Below are 26332 nucleotides of genomic sequence, written 5' to 3' on the forward strand. Positions count from 1 at the left end.
TCAAAACAAATTACTTTTGAACACTTCAAACCCCTTTTTAGGTGACACAATTTATCTACTCCGTTTCAAAATTCAATAACAAAATAATTTAAATTTAAATTTATAATTGTTATATTCTAGCTGGTTACTGTCAGATGCCTAAATTACACTAAAACGTATTAAAGTTCTAAATCATTTTTTTTTTATGGCTTATATCCTTATTTATAAATTAAAATTATTTGTTAATTAACATATTAAAAATGAATTTAATTTAAATTTTTAAATTTATTTACTTGACCAGCAAGACTTCGTGGCGCAACGGTAGCGCGTCTGACTCCAGATCAGAAGGTTGCGTGTTCAAATCACGTCGAGGTCAATTTTTTCGCTAAATTTATACTCAATTTTTTTCACTTATTAATTTCTCATTTGCCAATAATGATTAGTTAATAGTTTACCATGGAAATCCAAACAAAAAAAAAATGTTCTCAATTTATTATTGGTAATCAAAGACATTTTTAATAAATAATTTTAACATTTAGAAAAGTATATATTACAACTATAGCTTTTATTTAAATATTTTCATTACTCGGAACTCGTTAGACTTGGATAAATAAATATTACGTACATTTCAATATAATACGGTGTTTTAACCACATATAACATAAGTACGAAGTATCTCAAGTACCTGTAATCTTTTGAGTGTATTATATAATATTTTATTGTTTTTAATTTTTATCACGAGTTTCAGTATACCTAATTTAACGTTGTATAATGTATGTTTACTACAGAGTGTTACGTATACTTATATGAACTGATAATTTAAAATTTTGTATAATTATGATATACAAATATGTATAGGTAGTCTTAATGATAAATTTAAATAATAAAATAATAATATTTAATAACTCCGAAGTCACTAGTAAAACGTTAGGTTGCAAAGTGCCTATAACATCATTGATTTTAGAATATACCTGCTAAAATATATTCTAAAATCAATGATAAAATATTATATAAGTTACCAGCAGTATTTCTAGAAAAAACAAAGTGGTTTACCACCGTTAATAGAACTCTCATTGCCCATTAAAAAGTTATAGCTTTTAAAGTTCTAAGCTTTTTTAAGTCGACTTCGTGGCGCAACGGTAGCGCGTCTGACTCCAGATCAGAAGGTTGCGTGTTCAAATCACGTCGAGGTCAATTTTATTGTTGTCATACAATTTTTTTCTATGCAGAAATATAAATTATTTTTGCCACTTCACTGTTGATAAGTGATAACAATACACAATTTGAGCAAAATGATTAATTTATGAAACACTTAATGAGTTTTTCATCTTAAGCATATGAATAGAATTGTACTCTTTATCGCACTCTTTGTATAGGTACACAGGTCTATTTTCTAGCAGAATGACTAATGAAGATTTTTAATCCAATTAATTACCTATTTCAAAATATTTTTATAATATTTTTGAAAATTATTTTTGCACTGAAGATTAAATTCTTGCATGAAATAATTTTGTATCTTCATTAATTTTTAATATTATAGGTACAGAAATATAATTTTTTTAAAGGAATTTCAAAAGTTGAACGTATTTTATAATTTATTGATGTGACCTTATGACTTCGTCATGGATGCGTGAACAGTCCCCCCTCTTCAAGTTGTATTTAAAATTTAAATATTAAATTAAAACGCCCCCTATGAAAATATCCTGCCTCTGTGCTTGTCTACATGTATTTACCTATAATACCAAGGTGAAGTAATTGCCAATACCATAATATGATCTTATTATACTATTTAATTTCCATAAACTACAATAACTTATGAATACCGCATGCCTTTAATCTCAATGAATGAACATAGGTACTGATAATAGAACATATATGTACACCGTACAATTATATATTTTGATGATAATAATACCTAAATACCTAGGTTTCTAACTTTTATGCGAACTATTATACCTAGTTGAATACTCTTAAACTACTTCACATTACAATTATTTTTTCACTTGCAAAAAGTTTTTGGATTATCATAAATTATTCTCCTCAAAAATGAAGTATTTTTTTTTTTCATTTTTTTCGACGGTATAAATGTATAAATATAAAATCGTTTAAAATTGACGTTCAATGATTAAAATCTATTCACTGAAATGCTTATGCCAGTTATACCTATAATATTATGCTATATTTTACATTTTAAATTGCGCCTATAGAAATTAATGTAAGTGTATAATAATTAATAGTTAACAGTTACTCACGTCCCACGGTAACATCGACACAATGTTTGAAATGTTTAAATGTTCGAGACGAGTCTATACGTATTTAAGACACATTTAAACTTATTTTACTTAATGATTTGTTATAAAGGTAGAAACATTAATAATTATTTTTAAATACAATTATAAAAATTATCACCTATTTATGTATGTATTAGAATAGAATAAATTACTTAAATCTCATAAATTTAACCAACCATTTACAATGACTTCGTGGCGCAACGGTAGCGCGTCTGACTCCAGATCAGAAGGTTGCGTGTTCAAATCACGTCGAGGTCAACTGGTCTTTTTTGCACATTTTTTTATTTTTACTATTTTACAATGTTACTAGTTCTTCAATCATTAATAATACAATAATTATAAAGTTATTTTCTAGATTATTAACATTCTAAGTTGAACATTTGTTTCATACATATAATATGACAAATTTGTACTTTTTAAGACGATTTTCAAATTTTTAAACATTTTCACAAATTATTCTATGAAATATAATATTATAATAAAATTATTATACGGCCCATATGTTTGTAGTCATGTAGGTTTATAGAGGAACGTAATGGTCAAATAATACAACCTAATGTGTATAATATATGCAACGCTTGTCGACCGTCGAGCTCATATCTATAAATATTTAAATAATAATATTTTTAGTTTAATTTTTCTTCAGTGAATTGCCTACATAGCTGGAAATATAATATTGCTTGTAAAACATAATTTTTTTTTAATTTTATTGTCTTCTAAGAAATACATTTTTAACGTATTCTTAAAGATTTTTAAATAGTTTACATAATTTTTTTTAAAAATAATTAAACATTCTTCAATTTTTAAGAAAATAAAATGTACACCCTCTTTAATACTTACTTAAATAATAGCTATTGGGTTTATTAAAATTAACATTTTAAAACTTTAACAAGTAATAGGTATTTTATTACCTGTATACCTACAGCCATTACATTTTTTCAAATTATTATCCCTAATGATATTTTGATCATGTTTTAATTTTATGTTTTTTTCCACACAATGATATAATTAACATTTTTTAATATTCAGATATTTTATAGCGATTTACAGATAAAATCATCGTATAAGCATCAGCTATAAAACTGAAATGATATAGTCAACATAATTTATACTAGTTTTATATACTTTTAATATTATGAATTTTAAAACTACCAACACGAATGTATGTTCTTCGTAATTATAATCCATGGCGGTTAGTAAATACAATTATGTTTTCTATTCATACATAGGTTTAATAAAATCACTTTTATTTTTCTATAGTATAACAAATATTACGTTACGTTTTAATACACCATTTTATCTTGTCAAATCCAAACATCTATAATTAAATAAAAAATAATAATAACAACATAATATACCTATCCTCCTAAAATGAGTAACACGTCAGAGGATTTTTAAGCGGGACTGGTAGAAATAAATCGATCGAACATTGGGTGCCGACGTTTGGGTAAACGAACACGGCGGGATACCTGCAGAAGTATATTCTAAAACCAATATTCACTTGCTATGCTATTCAGAACCCTCCCAAATTAATTATATCGTGTCAACCCGACCATCCTGAATTGTGTTCCTTTAAAATTTATCGATATAAAGAATCATTTTTATTTTTTTATTCAAAACGTACGGATGATGCGATATTCACTTATGTACAATTAGCCTCTAAAGAAACAACTTAATTTTATATTTCAGCTAATTAAAAATTATTTTGTATTTTATGTTTATAATTTATTGTGATTCCAAATATGTTAAATATTTTAAAATTAAACCAAATTACTTATACTTTTTTTGGATTATAATTAGTCTACTTTTTATGATACCTGTTACTATTTTTATTTTTATTGTTATTAATTTTATATTTCAATTAAAAATAAAATACTTTTATGCAGGTGGTAAATGTTTAATGGTTTTACCTACTGATTTAGTCCATTCTCCAAACCCAATTTAATGTTTAAAAGAAGATATAATATAATTATAATATTATGTTAAAATCAATATGTAGGAGTGTACCTATATCTACTTTGAATTTACGGTTTATAACTTCTTACAGTAAATGACACCTCAATTAACCTTAAAAAGGTAGCTAAAAAGTTTCATAATTATTTTTATGTCAGGTATAACCACTACATTAAATTTGTCCTTGAATAGGTTTTTCTGATACTTGGTAGTAATAAAAAATTTTTTTATTGAATGATACAATAATATTTACACTTTACAGTCAACTATTCATTGGTTTATATATACGTAAACACATGTGATAATAATAATTGTAAATTCATAACTTATAATTTTTCAGTTTTCAAAAAAATACATTTGTGTATTTATAGTGTAATTGAGTAGAAATAATGTAATTATTTAAATTATGGTAATTATTATATGAAGTAATATCTTTGACAGCTTAATAATTAATCAATTATTCATATAGTTAAATTAATTAAAATATATTCAATAAAAATAAAAAAAATTTGAATAATTCATAAAGACTATATAATATTATAGTGTTATTGTGAGATGGTAGCTTAGTAGTTATATATTTTATTTATTAGTTATTTTACTAGTTAACGTGATATGAATATTAATAATCCATTTTTTTTTTTCAAAAATTTGTGTAGAGAAATTATATGTTAAACGATATAAAGTGATTATTTAATATTTTAAAATACTATATACCTAAGGCTAATAGATTTTATTATATTACCATACTGAATGTTTTCAAAAATGTTCTCTTTAAAATGTTTTATGATGATGTGTGTGTGTATATGGTTTTTAATTTTGTATATGTTGTTAGTATTATTACGTTTTGGAGCAGAACTTCTGTTCCGATCTTCAAAATAATAAATTATACTTGCAGGTAAAAAATTGGATCTGGTTAGGACATTGGTCTAGAGTAGAAAACTTCGAGTACTTTTTTTAATAATTGGAAAAACAAATAAGTTTTGGAAAAAATTGATTTTGTCTTTATAGTTTTTATTTTCAAAGATGGGGGACTCACCCATCTGCTTTAGTTAATCTAATATTTTCCAAAAACAAAATAGCATAATATATCAAATAGTAACTATTTTGATCTTTGATCTTGAATCTTCATCTCTACCACCGCTAATGTACCAATTAAATCTAATTTCCTACCAGAAACCACCCTCAAAGTTGAAAATAAAATAATTTTTACAGTTCAAAAAAGGTGATGATATAATATAAACATTATAAGCCAAAAAAAAAAAAAAAAGAAGCACATCATACAGAAAAATAATAATATAAATTTATACAACTCCGTCCATGCTCAGAATCTATTAAAATTTAAAATGAAAGAAGACTTTAAATTTTCATTAATTATTATATACTGGTATTTTTTATAGATCATAAAATTTTTGTTTAGATACTGATAAAATATATTTTTGAATTATGTATTAGCATTTTAAATTTTTTCTATAATATTTATTTTTTAAATTTAATTTCATAAATCTTTTTTTTATCATCCAAAAGCTTAGAAATAATTTTTTTAAACAATTTTTTTTCAATTTTTATACCATAGGATTTATAGACAATAGGTTTGAAAATATAATCACAGTTTTAAAATTAAAGCTTATATGAATTTTAAAGTTAAAATTTCAACGAAATTAGGTATACATTTAAATAAAAAATAACAATTTTAGTTATTTTTTGTAATTCTACATTTTTAATCGTGCAGGACTTGAAAAATATCTATAATGAACCAAAGTTGTGTCTCAGCAGAATATTTTAAAAGTTAAATTGGGGCTAATTCTTCATAATATTATGATCAAATAAACAGATAGACAAATAATCAGTTACCCAAGGGCCAAGACGATTTTGAAATAGCGTGTAAGTATAAACAAGTAGATAATGGAAATAAAAAAAAAAAAGATAAAAAATAAACTTGTTGTTTTCCTCTTTAAATTTTGAAAAATTAGGCAGAAATAAAAATACCAATGTTAATATAGACAAAATGATGTGTATCTGATAGGTAAAATATAGACTTCATTTTCGTATAAAATATATTTTGCGTGATTATGTAATAATTAGTTTGCACTGACACGTTACCCGTGTACACGAAGTACAGATACCTACCAACGATAATATGTAAATATAATCATGAAGATTTGAAGCGCACGTGAAATAATATAATCATAGCATAAAGTAGTACTTGTACATAAGTGGGTATACGGATAATTCCATACTTCTAACGACACGACAACAAACAATCGTTAATCTAAATAAGTATACCGCGGTATAGGTATGATAATATGTGTACGGTTAGGAAACAAATGATAGACCAAACGGAACGTGGCGGGAGGCGTGCGAGGTTAGATAGTCCGGGGTGTCAAACAACCCACGCGATTAATCAAAATCGGTCGTCGCAAAAGCCCCGCGGCGCAACGGATATATTGTCTGCGTTAATTTTAAAACTTCGGCGTGTGCGCCGCGGTATTTGTATGTCACGACGCATCGGTGCGAACACTGCAGCGAACGGTATAAATTATATTATTGTAATGTATACATTATCCCTCGTCCCGCGTGTACGCGCACGTGGAAAAAAAAAAGTAAACGAAAACACTAACAACGACGACAAGTCTGTATTATATACAAACCGCGAAACTTAAGCATGCAAATCACGTAAAGGGTGCAAAAAGCGCGTGGGCAGGACCGAAAAATTAACGTTTTAAAGCGAACACGGTTTTCGTGTGGCACTCGGACGAATAAATTAAACCCTCCCCCGCTGACCCCTTACGCCCCGCTCGGCTTGCCGTCGACACCCCCTCGACGACGACGACAACGGCCGCGGCGGTGCGGCACATCCCTCCACACCGTGTTGGTGTGAATATAGTTATATGTATATATATCGCGCTCGGGGACGGTATCGCATATATAATAATATATATTATACTGTTAATGTTTGCTGTTCAACGGAGGCGGCGGTACGCAGCTCTGTTTAATTATTTCCTCGCGTCTATCTCACTCGACCATGCTCTCTTCAAACGCACAACTCCGTCACCGTCTCTCTCCCTCACACACACACACACACACTCACATATCTGTCACGCTATCGCTGAGATTTACATATATGTATGTTTGTCTGTATGTGTGTGTGTGTATACCTTTTCGCGCAGGGTTTTCAGCTGTGATTTGCATACACTATATTTGCTAACTAAAACGCGAGGTATACGCACACACAAGTGCGTTTATCGTACACGTATTTCACGTATAGACTTGTACGGCTGCGACCGTAGCAGCAGCAGCCAGCAAATCACTGCACGCCCACTCCCGCGGGATGGGCGCGGGCGAGCGGTGTCGGCGGCGTTGGACTCGCGCGCGAGCTTATCGATTGCCCGCGCGGCGGACAAGGGTTGGTTGGCGCACGGGCGGCGGCGGCCGAGACCTCTCTCTGGAACGGTTCCATCTGTGCGCTGACGACGACGCTGCGGCGGCGGCGGGCGACGAGTAGAAGCGGACGCGTCGCGGTCGTCGTCATCGCCGTCCGTCGCCTACTCGCCTGCACCGACGCCGCCTATGTGTGTATAGATCCGACCCGCTGCTGGCGGGGAGGGTTATTCGCGCGAGCCTAGACGAAATACGCGTGTACGATGATGATGACAATAATAATATATCGTATGGTGTAGGACGTAGGTATGTGTAGTAATTATATGTGTAGGTACCTATCTGTGCATTGAGTATCTGTATACCGTTGTACAGATTTACCTGCGCGCAACACTACTACACGCGTATTATGTTGCAGCACGCAATAACTCTATAGTCTCTACGGCCGTAAACGCACGTGCCATATATCACACACAAACGTGTACGGGACGAGATTCGGCGAGTGATGTTCGCCGTTTTATTACTTCCGCCAAGGTTAAAATCGGTTGTTTAAAATATGATTTCTGAAATTTTCAAGTGTGTATACTGAAAGACCGTGTTTTTAGGTTATATTCTTGCCATTTTTTTCTACTGCTCGAGGTGACATAAGAATTCTACTTTTAAAACGGTCACAACCCTCCCTCCCTCGCCATTTTCGACTGTAAGACATATTGATGTAGAAAGTTTCTGTTAAAATGTTGACGTATCACAGTCAAAATTAAAACGAGTATATTAGTATTATATATAGTATATTAAGTTATTCAACTTTGTGTACTAATAGGATTATGAGTCTAGGAAATGGGTGTTATGGCGGCTTGAACATTATTTAGTAGATATAGTAGATCAGTAGATGGTTAGTTCATCAAAACTTAAAATTTATAAAAATGGTATATCTAATTATATGAGAATTTCTTTTCTTTTTTAAAACTATCACTAAGGAATTTTATTCGTAGTACAAATATTTTAATAACTGAAAAACAGAAGATTTTATCGCTATAATAGACTCCTCAATCAGAATTCAATTAAATTCATTATTTAAAAAAAAAAAAAATGAAGTTGAGAATACTTGATGAATCGTCCCGTACATAAATTTTAAAACTTTATGAAGTATACTATATAATATAATCATAGTATAATTATTATACAACGATTTAAGATGATAAGAGGATACTTAAGATTAAAGTACTAAATTTCGTAATGATTTTTTCCTATTTTAAAAATACCGTATATTCTTTGTCCAATCGTATAATCATTGATATTATTCTATACTTTACCTATAAAGACCTATAATATTGCTATGTAATTATATTTTTTAATAACATATTTGTATTTGCAAATTACACGAACGCCTTGCGTTACGCAACAAACGCTTCGTTTGAATTTTCGTATTGAGAATCGTTTAAATAAAAAAAAATACTCTAAGTGTTTGCTCATTAAAATTCACTAAATATATACAAATCAGTTCGCATAAGTAAACACTGCAAGTCTGCAAAACAAACTTTATTTTTACCCGAGTAAAATATATATTGCATTTATGATATGACGTAGAATACATAGGTAAATACTGTAGATTTTTAAGTAATAATATTCACTTGTCTGTATAATACTAATTAATTTAATTAATTTCAGGATTTTTAAAATCGTAATTTAATTATCCATACTTTATTTAGCAATTTTAATATATTTAATTAATATTTGTGATTTTATTTATGAATATTTAGTACCGGAACCCTCGAGCCTTTAGGTATCCGTAAAAGTCACCATTGTCGGTTTAACAAAAAAAAAAACAAAACCATTATAAACGCAGTTAAAAATGAAATTTATTGATAATGCTTTATTAATGTAAATGCTCGCTATAAGTTAATACTTCATTTATAATAAATTATGAAAAATCACCTAATTAATTAAAAATGGTTATATTTTATACATACAGTTTATCATAAAGTAGGCTTGTTATTATATTTATTACTACGATTCTAAGTATGACAGAAATATAGTTGAAATAATATGACAACGTTTAAGTTTTGATTACCAACTTAATTATCCTACACATTATTTATTTCTAATCATTTTGAAGTTTAAATTTGTAATCTGTTTTTTTTTTATATATATATACAATAATAAGAATTGTAAATTATAAATAAAATAATTAATACAAACGGTTACTGTACTGTAGTTATTCGATAAGTTATTCTTATGTACTTGTCAGTTTTCACTCACCAAAAATCATAATTCACACACCATATTACTGTACAGTGTACAAATACTATTACAATACAAAATAGATTAACACAGACTGTTAATATAATTCGAAACACACTATTAATTGTTAATAAACGCAGCGCATTTATATTTGCAGGAAACGTTATTCGGTAATTAGGTTAAAGGAAGTTCGATAATTAATAACACATTAATTGTTTATAACCGTGTGAACATGTGTGCATTTGTTAATTTCTCTTATTTCTCATTCATTGAAAACAATGATTACGTATTTTGCTTTTAAACGGACTTCGACGTACTTCTTTTGTGCATGTTTTGTCTAACAATATCCAGTCATATTTCCCCAGGGGTCAAAGATGATTTTGAGTTAAAATAATATTATACTCTAAAGGGGTTTATAATTAAGTTAAAATGTACTTAATAAATCATTATATTTTTAAATTACGATATACAAAATATGTTAACATAATGGCTCATATAGTTTAGATAATTACAATGTACAATTAATAATTATCTACAGTCTAAAATAGTAATGCTCACGTGGCTGTACACTATTTAAAATATTATATTTACTAAATGTATTAAATTTACTTACCAAGATAATTATACTTATACATCATATATACACTATTGCTACAATTTTATTTGTGTATATATCTACATCAAATCATTGACTATTTATTATTGTATAATATACCTACAAAATTGTTACTACAAAAATTGAAAAATTAGTTCTGTTGTATAGTAGGTGTCGATTATTCTTCGTCATTGAGTTGGCACTGTGACGAATGTGTTAAATTTGAATTTAACAATAAATCATTGTACATGATAAAAAACGATTTTGAGCGGGAATCGTCTGCCAACCTATATTTTCTAAGAATATTTCATAACATATATATATATATATATTACTATTAGTAATTTATTTTTTAATTCTAATAAATACGGTAAATTAAACTTATTTTTCTAAACACAAATCGTATTCATTACCTGTATAATAATCATTAAAATATTTCTCTGTTAAACTCTTTCCCAAATACAAATATTTAAATTGAAAATAATTGGTAGTTCTCAGTCGCCTAAAGATTGGTTACACTACATTCTTACATGAACAAATAATAAGAAAAAAAAAGCAAACATGCAATACAAACAACTCTACTAAACACATCCTCGTCTACTATTCAAATTAAACTGAAGCCAAAAATTAATTTAACGTTCTGAATGATCTATATGAAGTAATAAATGGTCCATTGTCAGATTCCAAAAACACAATATTCTATCTAAAATATATCGTGATGTATAACTCAATACAATATAAATATTTATGTTTAGCTAATAACCATTATAGTCGATGCTATAAACAATCAGAAAAACAATAATAGTTATAACAATAATAAATAATATAAAATTGTTTTACAGAATATTAGTTATTATTTACTATTTTATATACTATCTGATATTACCTAATAACTTTATGCCGATTTTCAATGTATTGTAGATTAATTTGTAGTATAAATAAATTAAAATAAATCTTAAAATATTTTGAAAAATCCATTAATTAGGTATATTCAATGATAATAAACATAATGCAAGAAGTTTCAAGTACCAACAAATTATATATATTTTTAAATTTTAACACAAATAACAAAACAAACTGAGGACGATTAAAAACATAATATTATATCAAAAAGATGATTTGTAATGAAACATACTATAAAGACTTCATAGCTGTTAGCAATAGAGGCAAGAAAAAAAGAATGTAAGATGGCAACTGCAAAATCAACCTTATTGGGTTGAATACAGCAAAAAATAACTAAAATCGTTATTTTTTGTTTACCTAAATACCCTACCACATAAAAGTTTGAACATGAAATATCTAAAAAATATGTATAACTCGATCACTTTGACTTAAAAAAGAACACCTTATAAAGAACCTTTTGAATAATAAAGTTTTAAAATTTTCGATGGACAAAAAAGAAATTAACTAAGCGTAGAAAAAAATTTATAAATCTTTCGATAAAAATCAAAATGTAGTGACATCAGAAAATTAAAAAAAACATATAACATAAATAATTCTTGTAAAAACATTTCATGAAAATTTCAATTATTAATAGTAATACGTTTTTAATTGTGACAAAATACTATGTTTTATTATATTTTATCATACATTTTCAAATGTATCGTTACGTACATATTTATAGTCAAGAAAAATACTGAAAATCGAGTAACTAAATTATCAACTAGGTCAAATTTACTATCAGATAACACCCTTGAAGAGGAAGATTGAAGCATTTTTTCTACTTTAAAAAGTTACTATTTAGGCATAAAAATAAAAAAACACATCATTGTGGAACTTTAATAAGTAGGTACTCTGCAGTTTCATTGCTCCGCTCAGAAACTGAAACATATATAATCTTAAATTCTGTGTATATTATTCTTTTAAATCTCAAATTAACTTGGAATTATATAACTGTTTTAATGTTTTTGTATGTAATATAATTATAAAATTATAAATATATTGTTGTTTTAAACGCTTCATGAATATTTTATTTTTATTTTTTTTTTAAAAACAATGACTATAAGTAACCAAAATTTGTAATATAAAGTTTCTATACTAGATCATTATCCATATAATTTATAATATCTTATAAGTACATAATGTCAAGTAAATTTTAACTGTATACTACATAACTTACTGAATATTATAATATGATAAACAAAATTTAAGAAACGAGATTTACACGTATAAATTATATCATAATAGACATCAGGATGACATTGAGTAGACTTAAATTTTTTTTTCAACAATACCGCTTGTTCCTGTAAACGTAGAACGATGATGACGAGTACTTAGATTTAAAAAATAAAAATTGTCGACACGGCCGCAGCTGTCGAGATTGTTTTGAATTACACATCGATTATGACAAGTAGGTACACTTAACTCTATTACCTACTATATTATACGTATCTATTACAATATATTATACCTACACATTATACTCGCGTGCATAACAGAGACTTGACGATAATTTTTGCGCGAAAGTCATTTTTTTTTTTTCTTATCACATTTACATCAGAATAAAATACTGCGGCGTTGACATTTGCACGCGCATATAGGCACTATGTAGGTACCTATGTCTATGGGTATATCGTGTGCAATATACGTTCATCGGAATATTGTTCACATACGGATCGCGAGACACACACGCGCACAATATAATTTATATAAAACACACACACACACACACACACAAATATATATATATATCACTGGTTTATTATCGGCGCGTTTTAACGATCCGAATTCCGAAATATTCGAATTTTTTTTTTTATGCCCGCATTGGGTCAAGAGTTTTTACCATCGTTGCTATTAAGACAAAGAATAATATGGTTGTTATTAATATTTATTTATTTATTTTTTTCGTACGATATATATAGGTACGCATACGGCGCTTCCCGAGCAACCACCTTGGCCATGCGTCGCCGCCGAGCGGCTGTGTGGCGCCCAACCCTGCGGCACTACACACACACACACACACACACACACGCTCACAAGTAGTCATGCGTGTGTAATACACATATATATATATATATATACATATATTTAGTTACTTAGACGCCAGAGGAGACTTGTCAAACGGGTAACGGCGCGGGCGTGGAGGCATTAATATATATTTATATATATGTAGGTTTACGCGTATACGTATGTGATATTCTGGAGCTCACAGACAGAAATCGAAACGGGGTGTGTGAGTGTGTGTGCGTTATTTATTAGTGTATCGGTTTGATTTACAACGGCGTTTAATAGACGCTACCGTCGTCGCCGTCGAGTCGGAGAGCTGAGGACACGTGGTGGAATGAAAAAAAAAAGTTATTATTATTATTATTATTATTATTATTATTATTTGACCAAAACCAATACCTGATGACTGATAAATCGTTGCGAAATATCCGTACGGCACACGTCATGTAGGTACTTGTACAGTATACATAATATACACATGCCTATGTACTGCAGCTATGTATAAACAGTATACTTATACGTTATTGGTCGTTATTTTGCACACACACACATATATATATTATCATTATTATTATAGTTTTATGTTAAAACGAGTGCGACTTTGTATACTTCGTACGGGTGCCAATGAAAATATTCATGGATAAGTGCACACAAATATAATATAGTTTATGTACAAAATATAGGTATACGTATGAGATATGACGACTCGAGCGCTGGAGTATATTGATGAAATGCTAATGCAGTTCCGCGGAGTCTAAATGAACGAGTGGAGAATTATTACAGTATGCATGCATGTCGTGTTAGATGTTTGTGCGAAACAAAGGCAGTGTTAATTGTTGCCTGAACTTTGGAACCAGCACGCCCGCCACGCACGTATATATGCGTACGTCGGTTACCGTTTGGAAAATTCGTTTTACCACGTACACGGTGATCCGGAATGGCTGGAAATAAGCGAAGGGCATGGAGAAATGACTAAAACTTTGATTGGTGTCAACGAATCCCATGTTAAGTAGGTATACTGTATGAATGATGTCAGTTAAAAAAAATACATTTCATAAATTCATACAAATTTACAACGTATTATGATATCATATTAATAATTTTATAATATAGGTAGTTAATTCTTAGTGCTGATGTGTAGTGTTCATTATTATTATAATATAATATAATGAACTAAACTAAAAATACGAAACAAGTATATAGTATACAAAATATGTGATTCGCCAGAGACAATATTTTCGTGTTTGTGAAAAATGCGGTTTTTCAATGCTTTGCCAATTAAAACAGATTATATTTTACTGACTAATCATTAAAAAAAGCCCATTTTTATGGATACCTTTAAAAGTGATTTCATTAATTCCTTTTGTTTTTTTTTTTTTAACCAGTCATTTAAAATTCCAAACAAAAAAAATTACACCATTATTTTAAATTCATGATTCATGAATGTAAAGTAGCCACTTCGTAAAATATTGCATAAAGTATTTATTAATTACTTTATAAACATAAATACGAATCCGTTCCATTATTCTTTCACGATTTTAATTATTTTCATCGCACTTTTGGATTTTTTTTCTTTCTTTTTTCCTTCAACGCCATTCGTTATTTCTTTGATTTCGACATAATTTGCATATTTTGCTGGTATAAAAAGTGAAAATAAACAACAAAACTAAATAGTGTACTCGTATAAATTCGAAACGAATAATTTTAATAAACCTTGTTTTACTTAAACACATATATATAAAAAAAAAAAAGCTAAATATTACACTTATTTACGCATAATGCACTACAGCTAACGGTATGATTTTATAAATTTTTATTTTACATTATCGTAAACTAAATTGGAAGCGGTAATTATTATACCTATTATTTTTTAAAGTGTAATGAACGATCATTTTGAAAACATCAGTTTACTGTAAAGCTATTAGTTTCTGTCTTTCTGGCTATATTTCCTGTCGAATATTGATACAGGTTTTTATGTTATATAAAAAAACAAAATTAAACGTTTTTGTAGTTTATTTTTTAAAGTCTTAAGTACATTTATAATAGGTAGTTAATGTTTTGTTGTGGGTACTGTATTTCGAGCAGTTAAGTACTTAGCTAAAACAATTCACAAATCGCATTATTGGGTATAATAATATAGTATATTATTATATTTTATTACATTTGGCATTATTCTTGTGATTAATTATTAAACTATTTTGTTCTTTCTATGACTTTAATATAGTTTCGTTGAATAAAAACGTCTCTATTCATTTCATATGTTTCTGCAGGTATTCCTGTAAGTGCCTTTAGGCTTTAGTCATAACATATATTCGCAGTTGTCCCGAGTCCGTACAAACGCTGATATAATTTTTTGTGCGCGTTATAATACTTTTTGTCGCAATTCACAATATGTTTGCAAAAACGAAGTTTCTAAATCATAAATAATTATATTCGTAATATTTTATTGTAAATCAAAAATAGAACTCGGGTGAGTATCTAAATAGTCGTTTTAGGTGCCATAATACTATATATTATAGTACAAACTACATTGACTTCGCGTACTTATGCCTTTTTTTAACGACGATTGACGAGTTTTTCAGTGTCTAAGTGATCACGTATATAAAACAGATATATATACATTATAGACACACGTAGATACCTTATAGGTATTTATTAATTGTTATAGTACTATACATTTATATGACCATAGTCCATAGATTTGTCTACAATTTTATTAAACGCGAGTGAAGTATAACTTATAACGATAATAATAATAATAATTACGACTGTCCGGTTGACAGATACAAATTGTACGCTCGTTTAAATCCGACTAATAAAAACAATCTGCTACAATCGACTGGTCGTAAATGGTAATATCGTTGCTTCCCAGTTATCTTTTATTAGAGAGCGAAGATTGGAGAAAATTAATTTTAAATGACAAACCGGACATGTCGGTTCGTGATCCTCGACGACCATCATCATTATCGGATGCCAATAATAATAATTGTTATTATTATGTATTTATATTGCTATCGATTACCGCTGAGTTAGTAATTTGGTCGACAGTCACCATAAAAAATATACATACGTTACATTAAAATCAGTCGATTGTGCATTTTTTTTTTTTTTTTAGAAAAATTAGTGATACGTGATATTAATAAAAATAAATATATTTATTATTTTATAGAATGATAATATGACATATAGTGTACGATTAGACCCCATAAATAACGCGATAAATGATGCCAATATTTTTTTTTATAAATTGTATAATTAGGTTTATTATTTGCGCAGCTATGTTAATATTTTGTACAACGAGTTTTTATTTTAAACATGATACCTTTTATAAACATTAAAAATGTATAAATAGTCTAAAAATAATATTTACCTAATAATTATTATTTTATGAATTGAATAAATATCTAGACGTAAGTAGTAGGAACAATATGGAAAATACAGAAAAAATACAAACGTGCCCGTATATCACAGTAATTTATATTATGTCCCTATGATAATTAAAAATAAAATAATTTCGAATAAAAATGATCAATTAGAGTCACACACTAAAAAATCTTAAATCTTAAAAATGTACATTATTTTAATTTTATGTGGCAGAGTTATTGAAATACTGTAGGGAAACCATATAAGCTTTAATTTGATAATTTTTAATTTAGCACTAATGTAATTTTAAATCCATTAACATAATTATTGTTTTTAACGGGAATTTGTTTAATTCATCTATACAGATTTAAGGTTTTGTGACGACAATTATTTACATTGACCTTTATAATAACCTTTGAAGTTTATAAAAAATACTCATTAAAATCAAAACGTTCTTCGTGCAAAACAACTCTGTACCTATATATTTTACATAGTAACTAAAATTAGGTACCTATATATATATTAAAAAAAAAAAAAAAAAATTATTGCTATGTTCTCCATTAGCAAATGTAGTCATTGTTATCGATAGCAAAATAATATCTAGGAAAACGGTTTTCATAAACTATAAAACATAGAATGAAAAATAAAAAAGGGAAAAAGTTTAAGTAACTGTTTTGCTGTAAAGCAGGTATCTCGTCATTGAGTAAGCTTCTATAATATAATGTATGAATTCGATGAAAAATCATTGTACGCGAAAAACGTTATTGCATCTCCATTTATATGATATTAGTTTATCTAACAGACAGAGATATCCGGTTATTTCACCAAAATGTATATAAAATTATTGTTTATCCGAAAATATAAAAACATTTATTACGAAAAGAAGTGGAGATAGTCAGTTTTTACATAAACGTTATATATACATCAATATTATTGTTATTTAACTTTTATCGACTTACCACAAAACAACGTGAATAAGTTCATAGTATAGATAGACAAAAACTTAAAATTAATCCGAATGTTTTGAAAACGTCGATTTTGTGTACAAAAAATATAATATATGTGAGTTTTAATTCTCCGTGAATTATATTTTTGAATTACAATAAAATAACAATGGTTATTATTCAAATATTTATTCTAATTTCCTCTAAATTTAAACTTCAAATGTCTATAAAAAAAATTATGTCTATATACTTTTTAGACATTTGATTTCAGTATGCGTTACTTATGAGGAACCTTATATTTAATAGTTGAACCTTAACTAAAAAAAATGGATATTTTATACATTTTTAACTACAAAATGATTTTCAAATCTTTATGATTTTTATGCATTTTGTCAAAACTTTAACTTTAAATCACAAAAAAGAAAACTTGACTATACATTTGGAATATTATTAAATCGTTAAAAATATTTTTGGAATTACTCTCTATTTTTAATTCTAGCGATAACAGTTTACTATAAAATCTTGTATTAAATTGTCAAGACGTTAGCTTAGAAAAACTAATTTTATTAATAATTAATGGTTTTGTATAAAAATCTATTTTTTAAAACTTTACTATAAAATCTAATGTGGTATAATTTGCATTTTTAATAAAAATTATGTCCAATGATTTCTCTTTTTTTTTATCACAATCAATCATACATTTTCAAAAATATATTGTCTCCTTCACACGTGTGCATTAGTTGTTTACTATCTGTCTAATCCATCCCCTTTAATAATTAAATGTATCTACTCTACTCATATCACTTCGTTTGATCCTGTAGATATCTATTCCGATATCCATGTACGTAAATCCTTCTCAGCTGTTCTTTTTTTCTTTTCCAATCAATAATCTTTCTTAAATTCTTTTTCTGATCTTATTATAAATAATTCCTGTATCCTAAAACGTCTAACTTTTTTTATAGTTTTCACCATAAATCTCATTATTTCTTTTTTCAGCATAATAATATGATTGGTTATGATGTAAGCGTTTAAAAAACTTTTTATAACTTATAAAAGGTATACATAGGTATAACATAGCACATACATTTCACTTGAAGAAATATATTAATACTTGTAAAAATAAAATTCATTAATTATTTTGTTCATGTATTTTCATTATACATTTTACATAAAACGCTATACAGTATACAACAACCACAATAATTATTTTACAATTATAAACGTACTTGTTTCTTTTTTGATGTAAAATATATAATGTTTAATCGTTTAATGTGAAGGTAATTCCACAACCTAATAAACTTATAAACTTATAACTTATTATTTATTTATATATTCATATTATATACGATTGCATGTTACAACATTGATCAGTATAAAATAAAAGTATACAATTACATAAGTAAATATTAATTTAACATAAAACATTCCGACCGGTTTCTTTAGAATTATATTGTGTAGAATCAATAACGACATGTCGACATATCACCCTTTACAAAGCTTTTATTACGTGGCTTTGCGGGTATACAATGGTATAGTAGGATTGCACTTTTTACGATTAGGTTGATATATAAAATAAAATATATTATACAAACTAAAACCAATTCTGATGAAAAGTGAAGTGAGCTGCAGGTATGTAATTACATGATGTACGTATAAATAGTAAATACATATAGTATATTACATGATATATACTTATCGAGTTCCCGAATAAATTCGCTTTGTACGTTATTGCTAAAACGACGCTTTTATGAATTCATGGCTGTATACAAAGAGATTTTATAATATTATGTAATTCGGATAAATTTAAACCAAATGTTTTCTTTCTGTGCAGGTTTGTTGTTGCTATACTTCGTAAATACAATTCATCGTGTAAAAGCGTTTAATAGTAGAATAATGCAGCGCTAACATAAATAAATGATAGGTAAGTTTAATATTTGAAATCATGTATACAAACAATTTCAATGGTATTCAATTAAGAAATGTTCAGGTGATACGTTTATGTTTAAACTTAGCGCTAAAATTAAACTGTTGAATTTTTTAGTAGTACGCATTAAAAAACATACAATTTAATAATGATCAGTATCCGTTGACTTAGATGGAGGCTCGTCGCGCCTACGCTTTAATTACGTTCAAGCCATACGCGCGTACATGCAATTATTCAGCATTAACCTATTAGTAGGTATATTATTTTATACTCACGTTATGGTATGCTAGTGTAACCTGTAATAAAAAGAAAAAGATTATTCGAAGGATAAAACTGATAAGGACTTTGTGGTTTTTTTTTTTGTATCTTATATTTTTTGTTTTTTGAAAATTTAAAGAACGCGAACAATGATGTCTTATAACATAATAATCATAAAAAAATGAGACAGTAATTTTTCAGTCAAATATTATTTTAACATGATTTACTTACATTATCGCCATATTTTTATAGTGTAAATCTAACACAGTAACGAGAAATCACTATTATATGCATTACTACACACGACACGTTTTATGTTCGATTTGGTTAAGCGCAATAACCTATTCTCTATAATAGCTTGTAGATGGCATAGGCTACAACTGTTATCTTTCTTAATCGTGCACTGCAAATTCGTATAGATGGTCTCGTGTCCTCGTGTTATTTAGTCTGGTAAACGTAACTATAACTCATTCGTGACTAGAATTTTCCTATAAAACTTTAACATGAAAACATTTAAAATTTACGAGTCTGACAGTAACTTTTAAGTCATAAAACAAAGATGACTTCAATAATTCCCATGCCATCTGTAGTGAATACGAATACATAGTAACAATATAATAATAATAAATTTAGGTATAGCACCACAGCGTCCAGTATATTGGGGTCAATCGCTGTAAACAATATGGAATGTCTATTCTGGGTATCGTTAGGTCATAAAAATATAAAAAAATAAATTTCTTTAATCCTTGATGAACAACATACTTTAGTAGATATTGGACATAAAATGTTGCCCATTATAGAAAAATATTAGATTTGGTTTTCACGACGAATGACGATATTTCCATGTGATATAGACGTTAAACGCAAAAATAAAAGTATCTACTACATAGAATAGGTACATCTATAATTCTTATAATTTATAATAAACCGTTGCCATTAAATTTTGAAAAATATTTAAAAATCCTATTTTTACATTATAACAATGGAAGTAGCTGTCCGTTATACCATTATAATCTATTATCGCAGTGTTTCATTCGCCAAAATATGTTAATAGTTGAATAATTATTAACGAGGATACAATGTAAATGTTTGCGGTGTGTACAAATATATGACGTATGGATATGTATTATTTAAAATCATGTGTTGTATGATATTATTTATACATAATACGTTATATATATATATATAAGGCGTACAATGTGTCGTTAAAGATACGTTAACGGGCCCTCTCGAAATTACCAAATAATAGCGTGGGAAAATATTTCTGCAGTGTGCAAAACAGAAACAATAATGTTGAAACTAACTTCTTATAAATATTATGTTGTAAAACTTATATTTAAACTATTCGAATACGGTAACCGCGGTTGAAAAAGTGAGAAACGATGTGGTTTTGAGCGTTTCAATAGACCGCCGTGAAATCATGCCTATACGATATCTTAGGTTCTTATTTATATCCTATAAATCATATAGTAAGCGCGTCTTGCACATTCGCTGTAGAGCTCGTTGGTCATAACTCATAAATCATAATAAACAAAATTTATTGTACCCGTTTTGAGTTTGATGCCATAATAACACTTAGTATTTTTCTCTTTTTTTAAAAACAACGAATTTACACGGTTATTTTTACATAATACTATGTTGTCAAGAGATTGCTATGAATAGCAATAGAAATGTATGTCCTTTAAATTAAAATATTATAATACTTTCGTATTAATATGTTTTTTTGTCAATAAATAAAATTACCATACCATATATACACACACTAACATAATATAATGCGTAGTTATTTTAATCAATCTGTTAAATTTAATATTTAAATTTTGTATGTGTATAGACATTTTTTAATCGATCAATCACTCCACCATTTTCAAGACGGTTAGTGTTATTTTTTCGTTTATATATATACGTATTTCCAATCATATGCGTGAAATCCCTAATTCGTATAATAATAATGTATGCGTAATTATTATTCTGATGCCAGTTAAAAGGTCGATTTGCTCTCACGCAATTGTATTATATATTTATTGGCTTTCGCTGCAGGACATTCTTCCGGTGACGTCGCCGGCGGCGCGCGCGGTAAAAGCCAAAAGGGACGACGGCAACAGCGTGTGTGTGTCGAAAGGACAAGATAATGTTTGGTAATTGCTATAGCGGTTATGTGTGCATGGACGACGGGAGGATAGCCAAAAGAGACAGCAAGGACTACACACACACAACACTGAGTGATTCATTAAGCCGACAACAATGTCGCGCAAGCGAGTATAGATATATGTGTATCTTTATGTGGGACCGGCGGTGGCACAGGATGTCACGCAGGGATTTATCGGCAGATTCGGATACACACACACACGGTCGCCGCGGGTGTCCCTTTTTGCGACCCTCTCGTCGATGACAAATTTCTGGAAGGCCCCGGAAAGCGGTCGGCCAAAATTTATGGTCGCTTACGTATACAACGTACATATATATATATATATATATATATACATTTATGTGTCTGTATATAATGTATATATATATATTATACACGACCGAGGGACACGCGCGAGCGTTACGTTTTTATTATCATATTGTGTAACAAAGTGCTAGTACATGATTGTTCGGTAAGCATTTTCTCTCCCTTATATTATTCTTTTTACGACTCGAGTCATGTGAATCGCCCACGAACTATATATATCGTTACAGGACACCGTATATATACCTATTTATATCATTTTTTCCCCTTTATTATATATTCTACACACAGTATTATATTTTATCATAATAGTATGTATATTTTGGAAACGTTATCAGTCACAATAGGAACATTGATATTAGTAAAATATAAAAATATAATATATTATGATATTCAACCAGTCATACTTTTAAATATTTTATAAAGGTATATTTAAATCGTAATAAGTATGATTTTTTTCAACAGTAAACATACATTTTCTTATAAAGTATTAACGTTTTTAAATGTTTTTTTTACATGGTTTTAAGTACAGAACGGTTAAAACGGAACGATATTTATGAAAAAAAATAAATATTTTTATCATATTTAAATAAATGGTTTTTTTTCAGAAAAAAAGTATAACCAGCACATTAAATTCTACTATATATATATATATATATATATATAAAGTATAGAGAGTCCTCTTGTCTTCTATATCAAAACAAGTTGTAATTGTTTATAACATATTGTATGGCGTGCCCCCGTGGTCATCATATTGGGTATAAATGTATAAGTATATTATCCACATAGACATACGCAAATAAACAGTATTTGTACGCTTTTAAATCCCACATATTTCTGTCGCGATCCCGATATGAAGAAAAAATGAACATAGCAATGGAAAACAAGCTATCTGCAATATCTAAAAAATTGTTGGGCTGAAGTAATTATTAAACATATTATCACCGAATATGTTTGACAAACCACCTTAAGAACATGTTGTATTGGTCATAAGTGCATAACAGGGTTGTTTTTTAATACTCTTTTCTATCATCACAATATCACGTTTATTCGATATTCGATCAGTATTAGGAATTATAATATTACAGTCAGTGTGCAAAGCGATACGAATTTCGTCCGTTTTCGTGCGCGAAAAAATGCGTTTTGACGACAACGATAGCAAAAGGGTGCGCTCTAGCAACCAACGCACGGAACAATGGTCAATGGCGACTACTCTATATCAAAGGCAGCGGCGGCAGCGGCAGCGGCGGCATCGTCGACAATATGACAAAGAACCATTATATTTTATTATTATATTATTACCACTATCGTTTGTGCGTGTTCCCCTAAAAAACAACTCGCCACACAACAACGCCAGCACCGCCGGAAAAAGTATTAAGTATAAGTAATAGAGGCTAATAGCTGCTTGTATTATAATATATACATTATACATATATTATATGTATTATAGTAGTGGGCGGCCTGCTGAGTGAACTATGCCGAAGAAGTAAACCGGAGAAAAAAGGGGAAAAAAGAAATAGAGAGCGAGAGAGATAGTGAGAAAGATAGCAAAAGGTTATCAAACGGCCACAGACAATGGTCGCTGTCTCTCTTCGTGTAATGTGTATACAGTGTGTGTGTATTTTCGTCTCCATACATACATCTTCGGCTCCTGAATATATATGTACAGTGTGTACACAAGTCTTCTATTATTGTACACAGGTATATATCGTATGTACGAGGCCATCGCTGCCAAATGTACATAGAGCTAACTGCAGGTAGGTATAATGTTTATTTTGCACACGACGTTCAGACGGTCAACCGGTACTGCGTCAGCAGCAAAAAAAGGAATTACTTACGAAGAAAGGGTTAAACGAGTAGGAGACTTATGAAACGACGCGGCGGTACTGTCGTTGTGCGAACATAATATTGTCGATCAAAAATACTTTGCCGACATATAGGACGTACCTATATACGTATATAAAATACGGTATAAGTATACGTAACGCGGTATAAATGTATAGGTAATAAAATAGTTTGTGCTGAGAGACGACGTAGTGGACCGGTACAGGCGGATAAAAAAAGAAAAAGAAAAAAGAACTACACACAGACACACGAGCCAATTTATACGCATGATACGTCCTACACACGATATAAAATATAATGATATGATGTGCAACTAGATAAATCACAAATATCGATTTGTTCGAGACTTTCACGCCCGCCTAGGCGTATCCTGCAGGTGGGGTCCTAAAATCGTTTAAAGAGAAATCCATACGTTTCCTATTGTCATACAAAATATGAGCGAAATAAAAATTCCCAAAACATATCTTTTGATAATCTGTACAAAGCCTGAATCTCATGTATAGGTGCCCCACGTTTAATGTGTATTTAATACGCAGGTCGCAGATACATAAAGATAGTTTTTGTACATCCACTTTCTAGTATCTACCATTTTTAAATCCTAAGATAATATTTTATCACTCGAAGTACCAAGGTAACTACCGATTATCTATATTATAACCGCATATACTTTACTCTATGACCGTTACGTATTAGTTATCGCTTAAATCGTCAGGTGGATACTTACAGTAAAATGATATCACGAACAAGATATTGATATGGACGAAGATATTTTAAATATTTTTGATAAAAGCGAAAGGAAAGTATAAAGTTGTAAATATTATTACGTTATTTCATGATTCCGATCATTTGTTTTTTTTTTAAACTATACTAAACTACTAAACACCAATATAGTGATATCGTACTCAGTATAAACATTAACACACGTATTGTTACATATTATTATATAATAATTTAACTATTAATTATAATATACCGTGTGGTATAACCGCGGGCTTACGATTTTGTTTTTATTCGATTTTTTTTCGATGAAGCCCCCCTATCTCCCATATAGGGGGGACCATACAGTCTGCTTAAAAATTTCGTTCTAGCTTTACGCCCCCGTCACCAGCCGGTGCCTGTTTTTCGTCTCCCGAACCGACCAGTTCGTAAATTTATTTGTTTCTCTCTCTCTCTCTCTCCGTCATCACGCGCCCGTGTGCACACAAAAAATAGAACATCGTCTGCACACACTATGATAATAACTGCGTACGCTCCAATTTAAACACGAGCACACCAATCAGTGTTAATCAAGATCTACGCACGCGATTCGTGTGTGGTCGCCGACGCGAGTGCGTCTGTTGTGTTGTGTATGATGTCTGCGCAACGGTCCAAGACAGTCGTCAATCAACGAGACCGATTTTGACCTCGTCGATCCTTATTGTGAGATGTGACTCGGGGGAGAATAACGCGTACGCGCAATACCGACTTTCATTAATATCATAAATAATATTAATATAATATATGAATGTATGTGTGTGTGTGTGTGTGTGTGTTGTAGTAGGTGTACGCTCGGTAGCCATAGTGGCGGTCGCAGTGTTCATTATTATAATGCACAATAGCTGCAATATTATGTACGATCAATTATATACGTACACAGTTTAGTACAACGAATACGTGCGTATACCTATGTTTAAGCGGAGTATTTTTCATATTATTTATACTATCAATGTTTATGATACCGCCATAATATCGAAGGGCCTTAAATACATATTTTTCGTGTCTCGTGTACACGATTTATAGTTATTTCGATATAGCGTGTGACAGTGAATCCCAATAAAACTGTTTTACGGTCTCTTTACAATACCTTGTTGTATAATATTTCTGTGGGAAATCGTTAAAACTATAATAATTATATAATATCCGAATCAGATATTCTATTCTATTTTTTTATTTAAGACCTAACGTGTTTGTAAACAACACGCTGCATTAACAAACATTTACTAGACAGGTATCATTTTTATCAATAAATACACAGATTTTGGAATAATATGGAAAATGTATGGAATAAATTTGTTTGAACAGACGTTATTTTTTGCATATATGAATTTATTTATTATATATATTTAGATTTTGAACGGAGTATAGGGTTTGTGCAATGTGTTACAAATTACTAAAATTGTATAGACA

The 26332-nt window shown here is 29.2% G+C and overlaps 3 non-coding genes across 3 annotated transcripts; all 3 read left to right on the top strand.

Annotated features, from left to right (window-relative positions):
- The first annotated feature begins 283 nt into the window (after positions 1 to 283).
- On the top strand, positions 284 to 355 carry Trnaw-cca. Its single transcript has one exon. It is a non-coding gene; the product is annotated as a tRNA-Trp (tRNA).
- Positions 356 to 1101: 746 nt separating this feature from the next.
- Positions 1102 to 1173, top strand: Trnaw-cca. The gene has a single exon. It is a non-coding gene; the product is annotated as a tRNA-Trp (tRNA).
- Positions 1174 to 2456: 1283 nt separating this feature from the next.
- Trnaw-cca lies at positions 2457 to 2528 on the top strand. The gene has a single exon. It is a non-coding gene; the product is annotated as a tRNA-Trp (tRNA).
- Positions 2529 to 26332: the final 23804 nt, after the last annotated feature.

The sequence above is a fragment of the Melanaphis sacchari genome, unplaced genomic scaffold (assembly GCF_002803265.2).
Source record: "Melanaphis sacchari strain LSU unplaced genomic scaffold, SCAv2.0 Contig167_pilon_pilon, whole genome shotgun sequence".
In the NCBI taxonomy this organism is placed as follows: Eukaryota; Metazoa; Arthropoda; class Insecta; order Hemiptera; family Aphididae; genus Melanaphis; species Melanaphis sacchari.